Below are 9,109 nucleotides of genomic sequence, written 5' to 3'. Positions count from 1 at the left end.
GGGGAAAACGATATGCATCCTTGTCCCATGTAAATTAGCAAAACAAACATTTTCCTACATCAACGTAACAGCAACTAAAGAAATATCAACCTACTTAAATATTCAACAAAAGCAGCAAATGATTCCTGAATCCCTATGTCCTATTAAGTTATTGAGTTTTTATTTTTTCACTTTTAAAGAAAAATAATTTAAAAAAAAACTAACAATGTGCCACCTCTGGGAAATGTTCTGAAATAAAAATAAAACTCTAAAGTCAAGAACATACAATGCATTTAATGGTCTAAGACTAATCTGCTACATTACTTTGTGAATGTTTTTCTATGTTTTTTTAGTCCCTTGGTGCATAGATCAGAGCACAAAAAGGCTTCACTCCAAATCCTCCCCCCAAAAAACAAAAGGCAAAACATATGACAAAAAAGCATTACAATGATTTTACAGGACATAAATTCTGCCATTGATCACCAACAGAGACAGACTGAAGTGACTTCAGGGGCTTCTAAGCGCTATAAAACAAACCATAGTAGATGTGTTCAAAGAGTGTCTTATCAGAGCAGAAGACTTTTCACCAAATCTCCAAATATAGAGAAGAGCATTTTCCAGCAGAACCTCTAAAATCAGCAAGTTCAGCAGGCGGCAGAGTAAATATGGTGTAAGTGTGAGCATCTACACTCATATGTGTTTTCTCTTTTTTTTTGGTGTTTCTGACACCTTTCGCAGCGCCACAGCCTGTCAGATGTCTTGTCTTTAGATACTCTGACAGATTGGGATGTTAAAAACTGTGATTTCAGCCTGGTTACATCAACCCCCCCTCTCTCTCGCTGCTTCTCCTCCTCCACCCCCACCACATCTATGCTCAGCAACAGAGAAATCAGCAGCATCCATTTAAGATGTTGTCAAAGGGAATTACAGCGCGTCCTGGAAGCGCTCTGGATGCCACCTCCTCCCCCTACGAGGCTCACCTGGGGAGGAGCAGTGGGAGCTGCAGGAGGAGGTCACCGTGATGTTTCTCAGTACACTTTCAGATCAATTTGTCTTGGAAACGGAGCTGACAAAAAAAGTGTCCGTCTATTCTTGGAAAGCTGCGAGAGGACGTGTGATGATGTTTTAAACGACTCTGACAGAGCAGGTTTGAGGTCAGCCTGCGTTTGACCTTTCCTATACACAGCGGATGTCACAATTTGCTGTCAGTTTGATTCAGGTGGGGGTTTTTTTTCTTAATTTGACAAGAACACAACAACAGCGTTTCATCACTCATTACTTGTAAAATCCTTAGATTTCTCAAGATGTCATTTATTTGGAGTGAAATGAACAAACGCACTAAATATTTTGTTTTCACACATTTTTCCAGGTTCAATTTTAATATATTTTGGACTTTACCTTACATTTTTTGTTTTTCCTAATCAGTCCACATTGTGGTTCTGATTCTCTTTATATGCTTGAGCCGCAGTGCAAGTATGACAAATTAGCCATTCAGCGCTCCTGTTTGCAGGCTACTCCTGCATGTTTAGGAAAGCACATGCAGTTGATTCCGACATTCAAGAAATCTCAGAAATGAACTGAATCTAAAGCAAGTCCCCGACTTAAGACCAATCTTTTTTAATGCAAATTTATGCACATTTATTCACAGTGGACAATGGAGCTAATTGTATCCTCAGGAGCTGTGAGGCACCTTGAATGTAAAAAAGAAAAAGTGCATCGTGTTTTTGTTGTGTGATGTCACTTAGCTTTGAGCTGAGAAGAAACAACTTTTAATGCAGACAGTGGCATCGGTTATTAAAAGCGATACACCGAATACAAGTTTGCTGATTTTTCCTGGGTTTTGGTTTTCATCCAGCAGAGGCTGATTCCCAAAAGACTTGCTTTTAACATTTCCCCACTGATTCTAGTTTTGTGTGAGCAAACATCTTTGACAAGAATACCATAAGAGAAAGAGGACAGAAAGTAAAAAGAATCTAAAATGGTTTCTTTTACCACCTTTTAGAGCTTTGTGTTTCAATAAAACTTTGTATTATTAGACTGAAAACCTAAATGCAACCAAAACAACAACAAAACATTTGAATTGTGTGTCCTACTCCACATCTTGCATAATATCAATAGTATCAAAGCCTGATGCCAAGGTCTCAGTTTTAAAAAAAAAATGTCTGTGCTGAACCAGGACTGACGCTGGAGCCAGTTCTTACCTCGTTTTTAACGAGTTTGGCATCAGCAGCCAGAGAACCAGCTCTGTACAAAGTCATTAGGCATCACCAAAAACATCTCTTCCAGTCATGGCAGATGGCCGTCCACAGTGAGGCAGGTCCTGCTGGAGGTTTCTTCTTGTTAAACGGAAGTTTTTCCTCTCCGCTGTCTCTGTGCCAGGGATTGTCTACACTGACCACATGTTCTTCCAGAAGGAGTGAATGGTGCAAGTCAAAGACTTAAAATCAGCTGGATTTCCCTATACAGAAAACATTTCAACCAATTTGAATAATAAACTGCAATTTATGATCCCATTGCGTTTCTTGTAAAGTGCCTTGAGACAAGGTGATTTGGCATTTATCCCGAAAACTTCAGGTGAGCAAATCTATTAGGCTATAAAAAGGTGATATAACCCTTATTCACAAGGGTTAAACTTTACTGAACCACCATTTGATTCACTGCTACATTCAGTCTCCTTCAGATCACACATCACATTAGCAAATCTGAAGAACCCGACTCGCAACCAGTGAAACAACTGAGCAGGCGTATCTGATAACGAGTCCAATGAGTGCATTTCTTTGACTTTAAGTCAGTAAAAGGGATAAATTAGTAATGTATTTGTGAGACTACCAGCTTTATCTATAGACCACCATTATAAAAGCTCCCATCATTTTTCAGCTCATATCTCGACATTGCTCTTGCTCCATTAGAAAAAAAATGCTTCTGACTGTAAGGTATGTCACTTCAAGACTCAGAAGTGGATGTGTGCACCAAGTTGCTGTTGATGTTGAGCTGTCATGCTATAATGAACTGGTTCAGAGAATGTTTGTCAAACAGGAGAGAAGCAGAGCCCAAAACCTGTGGCGTTACGTCTGTTTTTCCTGACTTTTTCTCGTTAGTTCCCATCTTTTTCCATCACTCCTAATGTAAACAGACTCATGCTGAGGCTGCAATAACTGTCCTCTACAAGAAACTGCATTCTGCCTCCAGGATTTTTGGAGATGAAGTAATTCCAAATCTCGTCAACCCCAAGTAACTTTACTTTTTCAGGTAATTTAAATCTTATGAAGTTCCGCGTTAAAAATATTGTTTCAAAAATGAACAATTTGTCTCTTTATGGTTGTTTCCAGAATTGTTGCCAAGAGAAAGCCACTTCTGGAGTTTGTGCTTTAGTTGTGGAAACAAAGAACTGGGACTAAGCACTGAACCAGCTTAGTGGGAATCCCCCCTCAAGAGGAGATGCTCAGCAGTGGAAGTCATGGTGTAAATGGAGATTTGAGCTGATATGAGTCATTCGCTTTCACAAGATACTTTCAGGCTGGGTATGAGACCTCCTTCCAGTTTTGGTGCCAGTTATGAAAAGATCAAGCCAATATGAGAGGTTGAAGTTACCACCTGTTGTTATGCCTCTTAGCTGCCAAGACAAGAAACTAGACAACCAAAATAGCAAGACATGAAGCTAAGGGGTTTAGAAGTCCTGGGCTCCCCATTATAAGCAATGGAGCTTCAAGCACTTTATTGGCTCTGGCAGTTTATTTGGAAAAGGGACTCGTCTTCACAGCCAAATTACTTTGGTTATTTGTTGTTTGGGGAATGCTTTCGCTTTACTCTCCGTTTTGCAATCACATCCTTTAAATAAATTAATTTAGACAACGTGCCCTACATCGTGAGTCTATGAGCCTAATCAGCCACTGAATTTGCATGTTGGTGTATCATTTTCAAAAGTTTTACTGGTTTCTCGATCCTTTTTGTGTGTTATACTCCCTTTGGCAGCAAACTTTGCTTTTGGAAACTTCTGAAATATGCAGCGACCCGTCTGGCGGAATCAGAGTTAATATCTTGAGCTGCTGCAGTCAGCTCTGACAGCCCCGTAGCTTCATGGCCGGCACACAATGCAGTCCTGCCATGGTGAATCCAGGGTTAGTCAAGACTTTCAACTTCAAGAACATTCCCTGTAAGACAGATAATCTGCTTTGCAGACTTAAAATTGAAACTAAACATTTCAGTTGGAGATTGTTCTTTTCCTTGGAGGCTTAGTTTGATCCTCAGTAAAAATCATGAACAATCTCAGCCATCAAGTCCAAAAAAAAAGAGATATAAAGCTATATCTAAAAGTCAAAATGTATGGCGAGTTAATACTTGACAAAATTCAATGTACACAGAATATCTGATAAACAAGAGCAACTATTCCTTAAAATTCTTGCAAATCCCTGTTTCCATATGGGATTACAAAGACTTCCTAAAAATAAAAAGAAACAAATTCAGAGAAAGATGTGGGAATTATGCAAATTTTGATGCAAATTTAGATAATTGTTTGCACAACCAGATGTGGGTTTCTTCAGTGATCTCACTGCATCTGCTTTGAAGAATAATTTGAGAGACGCAGGAAAAAAGTTCGACAAAACAAAGTTACCCAATACGAAACTAAAATTTTAACATTTACATGAAACATTCTGCTCAATCAAATGAGCACTGATAAAACAGCTACCTTCACATTTTAAAGCCTGATTATCATCTGTTCTCAATTAGCAAACAGAAAACATCTTACAGAAAACACAGCTATAATATTAAGGGCATTATTCAAGAGGCAAACTGACATTTTCTTCAGTTTAAAATTATTTAGTCTTTACAAACAACTGACCGTTAATGATTTCAAAGAAAAATATTTATGCCCTCTTTTTTGCTTTACTTTCAGTGAAGCTGACAGCTGATGAAAGTAATAGAAACTCACACCATCCTTAATAGACACTGAAAGATTCAAACTGAAAGCAGCTCCTGCTGATGAATCACAGAAACATCTTCATTAACAGGTTCTGAGATCAATATGCAGGAGAGATTTTTGATTGGAGTGCAGATTGGTGTTGGCATATACCAACACTTAATCGATAATTTAACAGGAATAAATTAGGTGAGTCGGTGGTGGACCAAGATGTGTACGTGAAGAGAGTGCAAGAGGAAGAGAACTCACGTTTGTTGAATTATTAGCTTTAAAAATTGCTGCCGGACTCCAAAATATGATCCACTTTTTTTCTTCCATGCTTTTGCTGGCCAACACTCTGCTGAGTGTAAATAAGACGGGGAGGCCCAAAGCAATGTCCAATCTTTGTGTAAAGCAAGCTGCACAACTAGGTAACATGACAGATAATAAACGATGTCTGATAGAAGTACAGGAGGAAATGAGCCCGAGTGTGGAGAAATTATTAATGAAGCCAAAACATGAATCCAAGTTTTCACAATTCCAACATCATTACTGTTACTCCAGTAAACTAAAACATTATTCGCGCATTAGACAAGGAGCTTTATGTTTTCCAGTATTGGAGTATTGGAGTGGAAGTAAAACGGGTCAGAACAATCAGAGCAGATCAGCAAGACCAAACAGGCCATCAGAGTTCCAGCTTGGACCAGACAGAACCCTGAATGCCTGGAGCCGCCATTATTAATACAGATGGGATTTCCTTCAACATCACAAACTGAATATTGTGTCATCACCTTCATTGTGAAGAGTCTTCTTTTTCACAAAGAGATACAGTGTTAGGGAAAATTAGGTTTATTTGTCCCATTGCACGAGATGATTATGATGCAAAAATAAATGGCTCTTCAGCTGCAGATCTATTATTATAAGCTGGAGATTGACATGAAATTTGCAGCTTCATATGAGCCAGCAGGTCTATTCCGGTTTCTACTAAAGTCCTTGATTAATTATGCAGTTAATTTGAAATCATATGTACAAATAATGTGAAAAAATCTTCGAAACCCCTGTAACATATTGTCACATTAGAACCACGGACTTTGCTGTGTTGGTTTTCTTCCATAAACACCATTTTGTTTGCTGTGCCCTCTATATTACACATGGCAAACTTCTTTTGGCATTCTTTCAACACGGGTCGCCTTCTTCCCAGGTTTTACCAAAGCATAACTACCTGAGCTGTGGACCTTTCCTGCTCCTCCAAAGTTACCAAAGTCCTTTCAGTTGCTTCTTGACTGAATTTAGAAACAAATCAGTTCCTTTAAAGCCATCCCAAACCAAAGATTTCATGATGAATGAAATGTAGCAGCCTGAGTCAAGTAAGTGATCTTGAAATATAAATTTAATTGTGTGATTTATTTTATTTTCATGTTCATGTAGCAGACAGAAGATTGATTTCAGTGTAATAACCCTTTAATAATCTACTCAGTGTTGAATTGTGAAGACTTTAGGGTTTTCAGGCAAAGGCATATTTAATTCTGTGAGCCATGAAACTATTTGTGCACCCAAGTAACCCCAAAGAAAGAGGAGGAAAAGAAAAGAAAATATGATGCATGAAGTGCAAGTATAAACTAGCTTATTTATTCACAGAACTTTAAAGTTAATATTAGCTGGGATTTGACTAATCCCTCTGAAAAAGAAACTTTGGTGTATATCCTAATCAGATCTCTTTTTAAAACATAAAAAACAGAAAATGTGTCTGCTTCTTGAACCCAATTGAATATTTTTGTAATGATCAATAAACTAAATACTTACAAACCTTTCTGCATTTAATACATTTAATTAAAGTTTTTCTAAATAATGTTTTTACAGATTACAGGCATGAGATAAAGGGGGAAAAAATCTATTAAAACTTCAAATTAAAGTAAAATAAATTTGATTTGATTGAAAATGTTTTGTGCTCACAGAATTAGAGTGAACCTTAAAAAACAGGAATTAAAAAATGCTGGAAGGTCACAGAAAAATTGACAAAATACTACTCTTATTACCATTTATCTTTCATCCATAACATCCAATAGAACATCCTGAGCTGAATGCTTATACCATGCTGCTGTATTCAAGCAGATCTTTGTGCATGTGGTTCAGCTAATTCTGAGTGCATAAATAAAAGGATGAATATATTTTACATTTGTGTTGAAATGTACAAACCACACACACTATGAATATGATTGCATACATATTCTATGAAACATGACCCAGAAACAATAAGAAAGGCCTCAAATCCCTCAATATTTGCTTTTATAGAGTTCAGGTCTTAATAAAAGTCACAAAATCTTATTTTACACTGGGGTCAGAATAGCAGCTGCTTTTATGCTTCATGGTTTATATGAACCATAACTGAAAAAATACACCTAATATTATGCATTCTTCAGTGTGTATTAATAATGCTTTCCTTATCCTTGTGGTTTGTATGGAAGCCCATAATGGACAAATAGAAGGAAATATTCAATTTTGGGGGACAGAGAGTGCAGAGCTATTGGGTTGTTGTTAATTGTTTAGATTTTTTTTTTTAAATCTGCTAATTTGTTAATGAAGTAAATAAAATGTTTATTAAATATTAAGTATTAATTTTTTGATTTATCATGAATTTGAAAATTTACTTCATTTGTCAATAAAAAAAAGACTTTTTTAAAAGTTTCTAAAAATAAAATCATAACTATTTTATTGGAAATTGTGTGTTAATTTTCTTTGTTTACTTTTTTTTACATAAACATATCATAGCTGGATTATAATTCAGGGAAACATTTTAAATTGTCTCAGATTGTCGTCTTTTTGTCATTGAACAGAAAATCAAAACAAGCTCTCTGCCAGTCGAGGAGATTAAAGAGTCATGACTGTGTAAGCGGAGTACCTATTAAATGGGACTCAAACCAACAACCTCCAGACCATCAGCTGACTGAGTTAAAGCCTCAACATGCCGGCAGCTGCTTCACTGGCAGGCTTTCAGTCTTTTACACTGTTGTCAGCTTTCAAACGCCTTTTTAGAAGCAGAGATGTGACTTGATCTCATCACCTCTAAACCTGCCTGCTTTGCTGATTGAGCTATTGAGTCTTCATAAGCGAGAGCTTTTTCAAGTTTTTCCCCTTAGATGCTGCCTCTTGATTGTCAAAAGCAGAAAGCGGCGTGTCAAATCGAAACACACCAAACCCGCCGCAGCTGTGTACTGTGTCGAGATAATTCATTGCGAGGCCTAGACACTCAGCTGCTGAAGCTTTTCAATATTTTCTCTACATTTTTGATTGAAAGATGTAGAGAAATGAAAAATAATAAATATACTCAGATGAGGAATTTAAAAGGAAACTTGAACCAGTGACCCTGGGTTCTTCAGCTAAGCTCTCTGGCGATTCAGTCAGTGCGTCTAAATATTAAATACATCCATTACCCGTATAAAAGAAAGAAGATTCAGTGTATAAAAGACTTTAATTCAACCTCTTTACCAATTAGTGAACAGCTTTTCCTTTTGTGAAGATAAATTAGAGGATGCTTCAGCTCGTCTGAGGTTATGTTGAACCGTCTCACCTGGAGTGTCTTCAGTCTACACTTAAATTTTTTTCATAACTAACCTCTTCTGATAACGAGGTATGATTTTGTCCTCCTCCATGCCTTTCTTCCTTCTCACTTTTAGATTGAAGTTTAACAAAAAAATTAATAGAAATAAAAAGTTGTTTTTTTTCATTTTGCTGAAAAATACAAGGCGATTTAAATTAGAAATAAAACTTTCTAAGAACGCCTGCATTTTGAATTCAAAAGACTCTTTCAAACATGTTCTACTACCAGCAAATCAAACTGATTTTCATCTCCAATCATCCAGTGAAAATTATGTTACTTGATGGCAATACAAATGATAGAAATTGTACAGTTGGCGTTAAATTGATTCATTTTAAAACTCTGTTACAAAGCATAGACTGATGTAATGAATGTTTGCACAACTTATTTTTGTTCTTCGTTGTCAAATAGTTATATAAATACAGACATTAAGAAAGCATAGATTGTTTGCTGCATTAACCTTTAAAACATGCTTTTAGTCATGAATAATATAAATTAAAATCTCATAATCACACTTAAAATAAAATCTGAGCTGGCACTTTGACTCCTAACCTAATCCAAAACATCAACTCTGACTCCCAATCAAGTTTTTTTTGTTTCACTTATTTATTTTTGAATGGTCAGTATTTCAATGGCTT

Source organism: Poecilia formosa, unplaced genomic scaffold (genome assembly GCF_000485575.1).
Source record: "Poecilia formosa unplaced genomic scaffold, Poecilia_formosa-5.1.2 Scaffold235, whole genome shotgun sequence".
Lineage (NCBI taxonomy): Eukaryota > Metazoa > Chordata > Actinopteri > Cyprinodontiformes > Poeciliidae > Poecilia > Poecilia formosa.
This window is presented reverse-complemented; position numbering follows the sequence as displayed.